General features: G+C 44.8%; 1 protein-coding gene across 2 annotated transcripts in view; it reads left to right on the forward strand.

The window, feature by feature from the left end:
* Positions 1-3,239: 3,239 nt before the first annotated feature.
* BACH1 (BTB domain and CNC homolog 1) overlaps positions 3,240-13,574 on the forward strand; it is a 40,747-nt gene continuing 30,412 nt past the window's right edge. The window contains exon 1 of one of the 2 annotated variants that reach the window (XM_084843582.1): positions 3,240-3,388. The gene's annotated coding sequence lies outside the window, so the exon portion shown is untranslated. Of the gene's footprint in view, positions 3,389-3,761; positions 3,833-13,574 lie in introns of those variants that run through there. The other variant, XM_084843583.1, reaches the window with a different exon arrangement.

Raw genomic sequence — 13,574 nt, forward strand, 5'->3', positions numbered from 1 at the left:
TGGCAGCTTATTTTTTTTAAAGGAAATGGAATGTGGAGTTATTCCCTTATTTTCTTTGAGTGTCCCATTTGGGCCTTATCTGCATGATTGCTAAAAGTATGTCACATTTCAGTCTTTTAGAAGGTGCACAAAATCATTTTTAATGGTATGATATCCCATCTACTTGTGATAGATTGGGTCAGTCTGCTACAATCCCCTCTTTAAAAACAAACAAATACACAAATAGCCTGGCTGGATGCACACTCCGACTGGGCTGTAGCCAAGCAACTGCTGGTAGATTTCTGAGTGATTAGCAAGTGGTTCTGACTCCCAATTCTCTAACAATAGCATCAACTAAAAAGTTTTTTACTCCTGAATTAGGTCGCTAAAAAAGAACACCTGGAGGAAAATCAGAAGTGATTTTTATGTGCAAAGACTTGTTATCTGGGTTCTGGTACTGATCACAAATTCCTGAACATATGCTCAGAGGAACCCTGTTCCTTAATTCTTAGCATATGGCTGCTTGCCTGAGCTACTATTTTACACCTGGCTTTGGTTGATGGACATTAGAGTTCTTCTAGTAAAAAGCCAAGTAGATCCTGCAAACCTGTAGTCTTGCATTCTTGCAGTACAGGAAGGAAGGACTACACAACTTCCAGAAAGAATATCTAATTAAAAAAAAAACTAAGCAAATTGGTTTGCAAAGTGTGGGGCATTACTGCAAATGTCCAGCTCCTCTTTGCCACTTAAAAATATAACTGTATGCGTATTCCTGTGTAGGTAGTGTACAATGAAGACATTCATATTTCTATAAACAAAAAGGTGGGCATGCACACAGGTTCTTAAAATAGTGGCATGTAGGGGGAAATGTGTTTCTCTTCATTAATAATGTCTCCAGAATAACCCGATAGGTACCCATGACACCAGCACAACCACACTTTAAAACCCAGTCATAACAGAAAAGAATGCACAATTTAGAAAAAGATATATTTTTATGCTTGTATGGTAGGGAAACTTGAAAATGCCAGCTTCTACAACTTTTAAGGAAAATATGTCAGTGCTGTACAACAAATAAGAAACAAGTGCACTTGCATCACACAATAAGAAGATTGTGCAGAAAGGCCCTAATTACATCTCTATATAGAGTCTTGCCCTGCTTGTGAGTAGATATGTTGTTCATGCTTACTTCTGAGTAGACATACGGAGACTTAGTACTTGAGATGCTATTCAACAGTGTTGCTGTTATTCAGTCCTATTTCGTTATGAGTAGGACTTAGGCCAACACGCTACCCACTAGGAAGTGCTACCCTTTCCAGCTCTTTCTAACAAATGATACTATGAAATAAAACAGTACACTGCCATGTACACAGTACCAATCTTGGAATATTAGATCACAATCAAATTATAGGTGATCAGTTGGCAATACTGGATTGGTCAATTGCCAGGCATGCCAAACCTATTGCTGATATAATTTGAGAGGGGAGGGTCAGGTGACATTTGAGCCAGGAAGTTCAGTAGAAATGGCCTCAGTATATTTTCTTTTGTTCAGATAGCAAACAAAAATGTGTAAAATAACTTGATATTTAGGAACTTGATTATTTAGTTGGAGCAAATCCAGAGCCAGTTCCTGGATCCAGCTGGAGCATATTTATATTTTGCATAGAAAAGGTTAGAATTATAACAAAATCAAATGTCACCACCAACTGAAACACAGCTGAATAATGATTAACATTTCTCATAATTAGACCAAACATATTTGTTTTTCACCTAGTTTTATTGATGTGGTATTTTTGTCATACAATAAAAACGGAAGAATTCTCATGAAAGAAATATGAAGGAAGCCAGAAAAGAGTTGGCTTGAATCTTGTTTTGTCTTAAGCTAAATTTTGTGAATGAAACCAGTCCTGGAAAGAGAAGGTAAGACCTTGGGAAGAGTTTGGGCTATAGTGAACAGATGCAATGAAGGATAGGATGCTGTGCCCTTAAAAGAATTATAAAGAAGAGAGGGAATTTCAGTAGGTGCAGCTTTTATCATGCCTCCAGTATTGTGACATAAGAAAGTTCTAGTGAAATACCCTGACATCTGGTGGCCTTATTTTGGAGTACTTTGAAATCAGAAACATGGCATTTATATTCTGTCATATATGCTACTTGGAACACTATGCAAAAAGCCAAAGGGGTTGCACATTTATGTTAACTATACGATGTGAATTGTATCAGATACCTGTACAATAGCTAATTTTTATTATGTACAGTGAAGCCAGAGCTTACTTGTATTGGCATGGGTCAATCAAACCATGTATTTCTAATTCTTTCAGCTCTTCTACTTCAGTTGATCATAGTAATTGCCATATACCAAATGTAAGGCATTTCATAAGGCATCTCTCTTAAAAGATATGCAGCACATAACTCTAGATATTGTACAGACTAGCTGTTGTACAGGCCCTTCTTTCTCAAAGGCTTTGGAACAAACTCCCAGAAGAGGTCCAGGCAATGCACCTTCAAACTCAGGTGTGTGGGAGCGTTGGCGAGGGGGAGTGCTACAAGGCTTGCCTATTTTGTCCAGTATTTGGGATATGAGCTGCGATTATGAAATAATTTAATAGTGTTAATGTTTTGTGGCTGAGATTATACTGTTTTTATTGCGTGCGTGATTTTATTCCCTTTTAAATGGGTTTCCCCCCGTTGTGAGTGGCTGTCTTAATTATGCTCGAAGTCACTGCAAAGGTTGGAGAAACGTAAGACAATGTTAAGGGCGCAATCCTACGCATGTTTAGACAGAGGAAAAGGCCTACAACTCCCAGCATGCCCCAGGCGGCACTGCTAGCTGGGGCATGCTGGGAGTTGTAGGCCTTTTCCTCTGTCTAAACATGCGTAGGATTGCGCCCTAAGTATGTTAAAATAAAGGTAGAGGTAAGTATCGGCACTGGCAATAAAGGCGGAGGTGGTGCTGCTGCTCAGAAATGTAGGTTTACTCAGAAGGTAGCCCCACCACAGGGCTCACTGCGAAGTAAGCGTGAGCAGCCGTCCGTCCGACACTCCCGCCTCCCCCTGTTCCGCAGACCTGGTACCAACGGGAACGTCCGGTATCTCAACCGACGCGCTCGCGTGCCGCTCCCAGAAAAGATTACGCGCCCTCCACTGCCGCCTGGGCGCGAGCGAGGCATCGGACAGACGCATGCGCGCCTGAGACGACGGCGGGGGGGGGAGGGAGGGGGAGAAAAGGAGAGGACGTCAGCTGGGACCCGCGTCCAATCGGCGGAGAGCGGGTGGAGGAGGCTGCGATGTTGTCACCTGACTGCGGGGCGGTCGGCGCGGCGCCTGCAGAAGCCCCGGCGGAGCTGGCCCCGAGGAAGGGGCGTCGAGTGGCTGACGCTCGCTCGAAGGGCTGCGGCTGGGCCAGAGGCGGGTGAGCAGACGGGGCCGTGTCGCGCGGGCGGAGCGGGGCCCGCCGGCGGCGGAAGGGAAGGGGACGGAGACCGCGGCAGAGGGGGAGCACGAGAGCGCAGGCGCGCATCTCGCGGGAGGGCTCCCCCGGGTCTACTCGCCTCCGCCTTGCCCGAGGGAGAGGGAAGGGGATCCGTTGTCCATTCGCGAGGCGGCTCAAGTATTGGGGGGGGGGGGGGAGGTTGTTGGAAGAATGCTTGGGGGGGGGGCGGGCGTCGGTGAAGACGTAGAAAGGAGTGACGGGGGCGTCCGAGGAAGAAGCTTTTAAAGCGCCGTCGCTGGCATATTGATGCCCCGCGGGAGAAAATGTCAGCGGCTCTTTGTAGGCACTTCGGGGCAGAGATCACCTCTCCTGCGACTTCGCCGTTCTGGTGCTGAAGGGGCCTCGGGCTTCTGGGCCTCAGGGGTACGTGTGCTACTAGTCCTGTCAGCGTGATCGCGGTGGGGTTTGGGCGTAAGACCCTGTGGCTATAAAGTCAAAGAAGCAGGTATGGTTGCTGTTGGATGTGCTGTCAGCGGGACAAAGCAGTTAAACCCGCAGTCAGACTTCGTTGCCTTATAACCAGAGTTTTTGTGCAGATAACTTGTGCCTAAAGCTAAGCACGCTTGCTGTGAACATGCCCCATTAAACTCAGTTGGACTTGCTTCTGAGTGAACATGAAGTGTATGGTTCTAAACACACGGTTAACTCTTAAGTTCTTATAGAGAAGCTCGCAGAAGCTGCTTCCAGATAAATGTGTTTAGGATCAAACGATGGCACTTTATAGGGACACAGGGTAACTTGGGACATGTGGTGTTTTCTGTCTTAATAACAGGATGAGTTACTATTGTGTGGAGCACTGAGACACATTTCAAATAATGACGCAAGTAGCAAAAAACATTTATTCGTTGGGGGAAGGCACCCATTGGATCCAGCAGTCAGATCTAACAGGTGACCACAATAGATTACGAGCCCAGTGAGATGTAGATATGTCCGTTTACTTGTACTTAAGGGAGATCTGTTACAGCTTTATTAACGGCAGTAATATATCATTTATATTAAACTTGGAGCTTAAACAAGTTCTCCAAAAGGTTAGTAGGGTCATGAAAAACTGCCAAGATTAAGTAATGATAAGTTGTACATTCTTTCTTGTGTCTTCTGCATTTCTATTGACACTGTGACAGAAGCGTCTTGCTCTGCCACAATAGTTAAACAGCCCAACTGCATTTCATACCGCTCATGTTCTTTCCCTTCTGGTTTGAATTTGTGTGAGCAGCAATGCTGCCGAACATGTAAGCTAAACTAGCCTTGTTTCAGGACAAGTAACAAGATTTTAGAAGGTATAAATAATGTCATAGTAAAATGCACACCATACACAACAAATATAGAAATCTCTTTGAGGCTTGCTTAAACCTAAGTTTAGTGAGCTTTCAGAGGAAAAATGAAAGCTTGTGTTTGTGCAGGCTTTGGAGTAAAGGGTGGCATAGGTGCTATTGGCTGCTCTTTTATCATGGTCATATTTGGCAGACGATTCTGCCAGGGCCCTGGTTGATCTCTGGAATGGAAGTGGCCTGGACAGTTGACACAATTGCTCCTGAGTGGGTAAGGGTAGTGGTGAACACCTCTTTACAACAAGGTGTGTTTCTATCCTGCCCAAAGGAGGCAGTGGCAACACCTTTGTTTTTTTAAAAAAATCTCCCTGAACCGCATTGTATTGGGTAATTTCCAGCCAGTCTCCAATATTGCATTCTCAGGCAAGGTCCTGAAGCATGCGGTGGCTTCTCAGCTCCAGAGATTTCTGGATGAGGCTAGATCCATTTCAGTCTGGCTTCCAGCCTGGTTGTGGGACAGCGAGTGCTTTGGTTGCCTTGGTAGACAATCTGTGACAGGAACTGGACAGGGGAAGTATGTCCCTATTTGCTGGCTTTCGATAGCATCAACTATGGTATCGTTCTGAGGCATCTGTCTGAGGTAGAACTGGGAGGCATTGCTATATGGTGGGTCTGGTCCTTCTTGGAGGGGCAATCTCAGAATGTGGTGCTGGGGGATTCCTGTGGCCATTGCCCTGTGGTATCACTCAGGGTTCCATTGTATCCCCCATGCTGTTTAACATATACATGAAACCACTGGGAAATATTGTCCAGAATTTTGCGGTTCTGTGCCACCAGTATGCTGATGACACCCAACTCTGTCCTTTCCATCTAAATCCAAGGAAACTGTTCTACTTCTAAATCCATGCCTGATGTCAGTAATGGACTGGATGAGGGCAAAGCAATTGAAGCTTAATCCAGACAAGACAGGTGGTTTTGTTCAGCTGAAAGGCATATCAGGAATAGGGATTCAGCCTTTGCTGGATGGGGTTACACTCCTCCTAAAGACTCAGGCTCACAGTTTGGGAGTACTCCTGGACTTGGCCCTGAACTAGGTGTCCAGGCATGTGTTTGCCCAACTGAGGCTAGAGTGCCAATTGTGCCCATTCCTAGAGATGTCTTATCAGCCCATGGTCACACATGCATTAGTTACATACTGTTTGGACTAACGTCACACGCTATACGTAGGGTCGCGTTTGAAAACTGTTCAGAAACTTCAGCTGGTCCAGCATGCTGTGGCCAGGGGTGGTTACAGGGAGCATGTGATTCCCTTGTTATAGCAGCTTCACTGGCTACCAGTTTCTGGGCAGAATTTAAAGTGCTGGTTATTACCTATTAAGTCCTGTACGGCTTGGGGCCAGGCTACCTGAAAGACCACCTTCTCCCATACGACCCTGGCTGGTTCTTAAGATCTTCGGGAGAAGCCTGTGTTTTGAGTAGGGATGTCAGAGAATTCCGCCACAGATCTCGGTGAGGACGAATGCCAGTACATTCGGCCTCCCGAACTCTGTGGCAGAACGGCCTGCCGCCCCCCCCCCCGCGGAACCCCCCCCGGGACGAGACTCACCTGGGGCGGATCTTCCGGGTGGCGGCGGCTCCGGCTGCGGCTTCTGCGGCGGCTTCTGCAGCAGCCGGTCTTCCGACTGGCTGCCGCCGCCGCCATTTCCAGGCTTGTGTAAAAAAAAAAAAAAAAAGACGTGATAGGCTACGTAAATCTTTACGTAGCCTATCATGGTTGGGTGGGTTTAAAAAAAAACAACTGCGTACGCAAATGGCGGCGGCTACGGCCGCTGCCATTTGGGTTCCTTCTTTTTACCGTCTTAATCTACGTAAATACGTAGACTATGATGGCGAAAATCAAGGGGAACACAAATAGCGTAGCGGGCGCTATTTGCGTCCCCTTTTGATTCGCTGTTTTAGCCTACATAAAGATTTACGTAGGCTAAAATGGTGAATGAAAAAGGGACACAAATAGCGCCCACTACGCTATTTGCGTTCCCCTTTATTTTCGCCAACATAGTCTACGTAAATATTTACGTAGATTAAGACGGCCAAAAAGAAGGAACGCAAATGGCGGTGGCCGTAGCCTCCGCCATTTGCGTACGCGGGTTTTTGGGTTTTTTTTACCCAGAGCCCTCCGCAGCTGGAAATCCGGCTGCGGACGGCTCGGGCCAGGCCGGCTGCTCCGCGGAGCTGCCGCGGAGCACAGCCGGCCTTTCGAGGATTCCGGGGGGAGGAACGGAGCGCCTCCCCCCCCGGCCAGGATTCCGGGGGGAAGGACGGAATGCTTCCCCCCCCCCACCATCAACATAATCCACGAAAGGTAAGTCATTTTCGTACATCCCTAGTTTTGAGACCCCCACATTCAGAGGCACGCTTGGTGGCAACCCGAGAGAGGGACTTTTCAGTGGCTGTTCCCAGGCTGTGAAACTCCCTCCCAAAGGAAACTAGACTTGCTCACTCTCTGCTGTTCCACTAGCAGGCAAAGACTGCTTTATTCAAGATGCCTTTGGCCTGTAAGTGTTTCTACTGAGTTGGGTGCTGTTTTTATTTTTATTCAATAATTGTTATTTTTATTGTATCTTAATGTATTGTTATTGTTTTAATCAATTTTAATTATGCCCATAAACTGCCACGTGCCATTTTTTGGTAGAAAGGCAGTATAAATCAAATAAATATTGTAAGGGAGGAATCCTATGGCCACTAGACACTGTTTAGAGGACCACAGGATTTTTTGGTTTTCAGGAACCGAGATCGGAGCAAGGGTTCTGAACGGAGTTTCAGTGACCGTACTTCAGAGGCAGCCGACTGATTACGTCCTAATTTTATTTTGAAATTTAATTGTGTTTGTGATTTCATTATTATTTGTTAGTTTTAGTTTTATGGAAAATGGTCTAAAAATTTAACAAATCAAGATGTTCACAACCTAGCTCTCCCAACTTGGCACCTACATGGTATCGTCAAGATGGTGCTCACAGTAAATCTTAATGCCTGATCCTAAGCACCTGCATTGTAAATAACCCACTGATTTCATTAGAACCTATGCAGTTGTGATCTCATTTTTCATTCTGTCGAGAGTCTGTGCCCTTCTATGGAGCCAGAATAAGGATGGAAACACTCCCTGATGTTGCACTGAGCTTTGAAAGGGATGGTTTTGGAGTGGTCTCTGAGGCTCAGCATTACAGGGATTAATCTACCTGTCTTTCCAGCTTGGAGCTGGAAGGACCGTGGGGCCTTATTCCTGCAGTCACCCTGGGATTTGGAGGTGCTTGGATTACTGCTAAAGCTCAGCATAACATTATATGCAGAACTCTTACCCCTCCCCTTAGGGTGAGGGGCAGAGTTTGTGGCAAGTACACGTTTTTGACTGGCTACCAAGGCCAGCCAAATCCTTGAGCATCTCTGTAATCCTGTACACACTACCTGGGAATAAGCCCCACTGAACATAGAGAGGGTTTACTTTTGTTTAAACATACACAGGATTGGGGTGTTAGGACACTGGTTCTGAAAATATGAGTTGGGTTCCACTTGAGGGCATGGGACTGCTGAAGGGGAATGCAAAGTTCCGGGGAAGGTGGGATTACAAAGCACATTGATCCTTCTTCCCCCACCCTGGGTAGCTTGAATGTTTGTTGCAAAGGGACATCGCTGCTTGACGTTAGATTTGTATGGATAATGTATTTTTACTCTCCTATTATTCCAGTCTGATTTGGGAAGAGGGAAACACAGGAAGAACTGCTGCTTTGTTCTAATGAAAGTTCCCTATGTGTAGTTTTGGAAGGGTTAGATGCTAGTATTGGAATAGTACTTCTGTCCAAGAATCTGAAAACAACTGCATATGAGAATATCCACCCATTCAACTTGGAATTGGGTTCAGGGGGGACTGAAGGACACATGGTGGGAAAAGTTTTGAATGTGGGGGAAGAAGTTCCATAAACTTTGAGAAACTGAGGATAAAAGTTCAATCCAATGCATGTTTATTTAGTCAGATGCAAACTGGTGTTGATTCCTAGTTAGCATGCTGGGGAGGATTGAGCTCTGAGTGTGATGGGATTTAGGGATGATACAATTTGTGGCGAAACAGAACTCACTATCACTGCAGGCTAGAAAGCAGGGTCATACTGATAGTTTTTAAAGTTAATTTTAACTCTGTGGAACTTTCCAGATGTTATCTCTTGTTGTTCAGTCGTTCAGTCATGTCCGACTCTTCGTGACCCCATGGACCATAGCACGCCAGGCCTTCCTGTCCTGCGCTCTCTCCCGGAGCGTGCTCAAGTTCATATTCATTGCATCCGTGATGCTATCTAGCCATCTCATCCTCTGCCGTCCCCTTCTCCTTTTGCCTTCAGTCTTTCCCAGCATCAGGGTCTTTTCCAGGGAGTTTTCTCTTCACATTAGGTGGCCAAAATATTGGAGCTTCAGCTTCATTATCTGTCCTTCCAATGAGCAGTCAGGGTTGATTTCCTTTAGGATGGACTGATTTGACCTCCTTGCAGTCCAGGGGACTCGTAAGAGTCTTCTCCAGCACCACAGTTCGAAAGCATCAATTCTTCGGCGCTCAGCCTTCCTTATAGTCCAGCTCTCACAGCCATACATTACTACTGGGAAAACCATAGCTTTGATTAGACGGACCTTTGTCGGCAAGGTGATGTCTCTGCTTCTTACTATGCTGTCTAGGTTGGCCATAGCTTTCCTCCCCAGGAGCAAGCGTCTTTTAATTTCATGGCTACAGTCACCGTCTGCGGTGATCTTGGAGCCCAAGAAAGTAAAATCTGTCACTGCTTCCATTTCTTCCCCTTCCATATGCCAGGAAGTGATGGGGCCAGATGCCATGATCTTCGTTTTTTTAATGTTGAGTTTCAAACCAGCTTTTGCACTCTCCTCTTTCACCCTCAACAAGAGGCTCTTGAGATCCTCTTCGCTTTCTGCCATTAGGGTGGTATCGTCTGCATATCGGAGGTTGTGGATAATTCTCCCAGCAATCTTAATTCCGACCTCTGATTTATCCAACCCGGCATTTCTCATGATGTACTCTGCATATAAGTTAAATAAGCAGGGTGACAATATGCAGCCTTGTCGTACTCCTTTCCCAATTTTGAACCAATCGGTTGTTCCATGTCTGGTTCTTACTGTTGCTTCTTGACCCTCGTACAGGTTTCTCAGGAGACAGGTAAGGTGGTCTGGTACTCCCATCACTTTAAGAATTTGCCACAGTTTGTTGTGATCCACACAATCAAAGGCTTTAGCGTAGTCAATGAAGCAGAAATAGACGTTTTTCTGGAATTCTCTTGCTTTCTCCATGATGCAGCGAATGTTGGCGATTTGATCTCTAGTTCCTCTGCCTCTTCTAAACCCAGCTTGTACTTCCGGTAGTTCTCGGTTCGCATACTGCTGAAGCCTAGCTTGTAGGATTTTGAGCATCACCTTGCTGGCATGTGAAATGAGCGCAATGGTGCGGTAGTTTGAACACTCTTTGGCATTGCCCTTCTTTGGAATTGGAATGTAAACTGACCTTTTCCAGTCTTGTGGCCACTGTTGAGTGTTCCAGATTTGTTGGCATATTGAATGCAGCACTTTAACAGCATCATCTTTTAGGATTTTAAATAGCCCGGCTGGAATACTGCCATCTCCGCTAGCTTTATTGTTACTAATGCTTCCTAAGGCCCACTTGACTTCACTCTCTAGGATGTCTGGCTCAAGTTCAGTGACTGCGCTATCATGGCTATCAGGGACATTCAGATCTTTCCTGTATAGTTCTTCTGTGTATTCTTGCCAACTCTTCTTAATCTCATCTGCTTCTATTAGATCCCTGCCTTCTTTGTCCTTTATCATGCCCATCTTTGCACAAAACGTTCCCTTGAGATCTCCAATTTTCTTGAAGAGATCTCTAGTCTTTCCCATTCTGTTGTTTTCCTCGATTTCTTTGCATTGTTCACTTAAGAAGGCCTTCTTGTCTCTCCTTGCTATTCTCTGGAACTCTGCATTCAGTTGGGTATATCTTCCCCTTTCTCCCTTGCTTTTCGCTTCCCTTCTTTCGTGAGCTACTTGTAAAGCCTCATCAGACAGCCACTTTGCTTTCTTGCATTTCTTTTTCTTTGGGATGGATTTCGTTGCTGCCTCCTGAACAATGTTACGGACCTCCGTCCATAGTTCCTCAGGCACTCTGTCTATCAGGTCTAATCCCTGAAATCTATTCCTCACCTCCACTGTATATTCATCAGGGATATGATTTAGGTCATACCTGAACGGTTTAGTGGTTTTCCTGACGTTCTTCAATTTAAGCCGAAATTTTGCAAGAAGCAGCTCATGATCTGAGCCACAGTCAGCTCCAGGTCTTGTTTTTACTGACTGTATGGAGCTTCTCCATCTTTGGCTGCAAAGGACATAATCAATCTGATTTCGATATTGACCATCTGGTGACGTCCATGTGTAGAGTCGCCTCTTGTGCTGTTGGAAAAGAGTGTTTGCTATGATCAGCATGTTCTCTTGGCAAAACTCTATTAGCTTTTGTCCTGCTTCATTTTGTACACCAAGGCCATGCCTGCCTGTTATCCCGGTGATTTCTTGACTTCCTACTTTAGCATTCCAATCCCCTGTGATGAAGAGGACGTCTTTTTTTGGTGTTAGTTCTAGAAGGTGTTGTAGGTCTTCATAGAACCGATCAACCTCAGCTTCTTCGGCCTCAGTGGTTGGGGCATAGACTTGAATTACGGTGATGTTGAATGGAACTTTTTCTTTTAAAATTATAGTCGAATGGATTCTTTACTGTTTAAGAATACAAAGTTTCAGTAGGAAAGGAAAGAAGACATGTATAAAAGAAAAGCACCAAGACATTCCAAAGTAATATTTAGTGAGATAAATAACAGCACAAACCTATTTATGTGAAAGTAAGCCTCATTATGTTTGATAGGGTTTACTCCCAAATAAGTGGGCATTGGATTTCAGTATTAATAAACGGTGCATTTTTACTGTTCATTTTAATGTGGCAGTACTCATTTGCTTGTTCTTAAATGTACTTGGAAGTATGTTCCTTGGAACTGCCAAGTAATTATAGTTAGGACTAGAACGTCAGGTTGCAGTCCTGTATTTCGGTGAGATTTAGGTGCACACAAATGTACAGGACTATAAGAACATATACTGGAGGGTTGGATTGCAACCTCTTTTTCATGTAAAATACCTTGTGATGAATGATCTTGATCCTGAAAATGTTAGTTCAGGTTAGTAAAACTGTTCATAAAAGAACTTCACAAGATGTGATTTATAGTTGATAAATTTATTTTGAAGCTATGTGGTTACCAACACTTTGAATTAAGAAGTTTAGGATAATGGGGGGGGGGGCGGTGTTAATCTTCAAAAGTCTGGAGTCATTTGTGGCAGTTAAGACTCAGAAGAACAGTCTCATTTTCACTAAGTACTATTAGAGTTGCCTTGTGTAACGAGTACCTTTTAACATCCTGGGTTATACTTAATTAAGTTAGTAATGAAAATCTTGAAACTTAACATGAGTTGAATAGTTTTCTCAACACTAATTGAGAAGTGCAGTTCCTTATCATTTTTCAAGTGCCTGGAATGCACTTGTGCACAACTTCTACTTTTAGAACTGTAATGTGGGGAAAGTTTCTATACACAGCTTTTTTTGAGACACATGTACGTAAGTAGGGTAAGATTCCCATTTGATAGAAATGGGAGATGCATAGTAGATAGGTTTATAAATCTTTCTCATGAAGGAATGGGGCACTTCTGTGTCTTTAAATGGAAGGCAAGAGTGCTTACAACTGTTTCATTTATAGTGGCAATGGCAGTGCTATGCAAACATAAGTAGTACCCCTGTTATATGGCAAGTAACAGAGCGGTTAAGGACGCAGTGCTATTGAGATAGATGGCAGCCTCTGAAGTCAGAGGCTGTCAAGTATCCAATGCAGGGAGGCTGTAGCAAAGAGGCGATCCTTGCCTCCGTGCTCTGGCCGCCCTGCATTTTTGGCTAGACAGCCGATTTTGGCTGTCTAGCCGCGGCTTCAGGGAGAGGGAGTGAAGGAAGCCACGCGGTGCATAGGAAGTGTAAAACAGCCTCCACAGTCTCCTCCCTGCCTCTGGTACCACCCGCTTTCACCACCTCTGTGCTCTGTTTCTGAGTGTGGAGACATGGACGACGTGGAGAGAACCGTGCTGGCTATGAGAGGGAGGGGGTGGGGAGCATGGTTTCTGGGAACTGCATTTGGAGCCCTGGCTTTGACCTCAGATCCCAGAAACTGAAAAATCCTGTGGCCCTCTAGACAGTGTATAGTGGCCATAGGATTGCTTCCTAAATGTGGTATATTTGCAGAGGGAATAACACCTTTTATGGCATGGCGTATATTGACTTGCTTTCTATTGTCTGGATTCTTCTTATCATAGACAATTATTTTCAGCCACTTACATTGTTTTCATTAATTGAGAGCAAATGTCTAAATATTTAAGACCACTTGCAGATAGTTTATTTTTACTTATTACATTTCTATCCTGCATTTTGTCCAAGGAGCTCAAGATGGTATACCTAGTTCTCTTGCCCCCCCCCCCCCGCCCACCATTTTATCCTCACAACAACCCTGTTAAGTAGGTTAGGCTGACGGTAACTGGCCCAAGGTTACCCAGTAAGCGTCTTGGCCGAGTGGGAATTTGAACTTAGGTCTCCCCAGTGTCAGTTTAAACCAACCACTTCATTTGTTACTGTACCTAATCAAAAGTTTCTTCAAAGTGCATATTTGCTTCACATTAAGATCTGTTATGGATATATCTATGTCAAGGTGCCTATTTCCCTT

The sequence above is a fragment of the Heloderma suspectum genome, chromosome 3 (assembly GCF_057233095.1).
Source record: "Heloderma suspectum isolate Gila_16-S chromosome 3, 16-S_ref, whole genome shotgun sequence".
Lineage (NCBI taxonomy): Eukaryota > Metazoa > Chordata > Lepidosauria > Squamata > Helodermatidae > Heloderma > Heloderma suspectum.